This window comes from Myotis davidii, unplaced genomic scaffold, assembly GCF_000327345.1.
Source record: "Myotis davidii unplaced genomic scaffold, ASM32734v1 scaffold1204, whole genome shotgun sequence".
In the NCBI taxonomy this organism is placed as follows: domain Eukaryota; kingdom Metazoa; phylum Chordata; class Mammalia; order Chiroptera; family Vespertilionidae; genus Myotis; species Myotis davidii.
Genome location: NW_006294755.1, coordinates 35,866 through 36,554, shown reverse-complemented (window position 1 = coordinate 36,554; position 689 = coordinate 35,866).

Genomic DNA, 689 nt, shown 5'->3' with positions numbered 1-689 from the left:
CAGGGCAGGGCCGGGCACCTCCCCCTGCACCTGCCCGGAGGGCTCGGGCTCCGCCCTGGCCCCGCCCTCGGGCCAGAGCGCCTCGGCGGGGCACCGGGTTTTGTCCAAAGACGCGTTTCGGGTCAGCTCAGGCCACTGGACTTCCCTCGACTCCATCCACTACCTGGGGGAAGGGGGCAGTTTGGGTGCCGTTTCACACACTGGGCGCCACCCTGGCACCTTTTCATCCCCATGTCCCTGGAGGCGTGGCCCCAGCCATACGCCGAGCCGGGCCTCCGAGCCACTGGCCCTCTGGTAGGGGTATCCCCGGAAGACATCGTTCTGGGGCCTTGCCAGCCCCCGCCCAGCCGGTGCCAGAGAGCAGCGACGCCCCTGGCCTCCGGGCTGTCCATCACGTTCCACCCCTGCGGCGCACAGCTCAGGCTGGAGGGGGCGCCAGGAGCATGGGCGACAAGTTCCTGGGCTCAGCTAGGCTCCCAGCGGTGGCTACTCGCGCCGAGCTCAGAGGCTTCTTCCCTTCACCTTCGCCCGGAAAAGTCCTGTTCCTGGGCTCAGCTAGGCTCCCAGCGGTGGCCACTCGCGCCAAGCTCAGAGGCTTCTTCCCTTCACCTTCTCCCGGAAAAGTCCTCAAAGCATCCTTGGCCAACTGCATTCCCAGACTGAGGGAGGAAGGAGGGACGCCCGGCCCC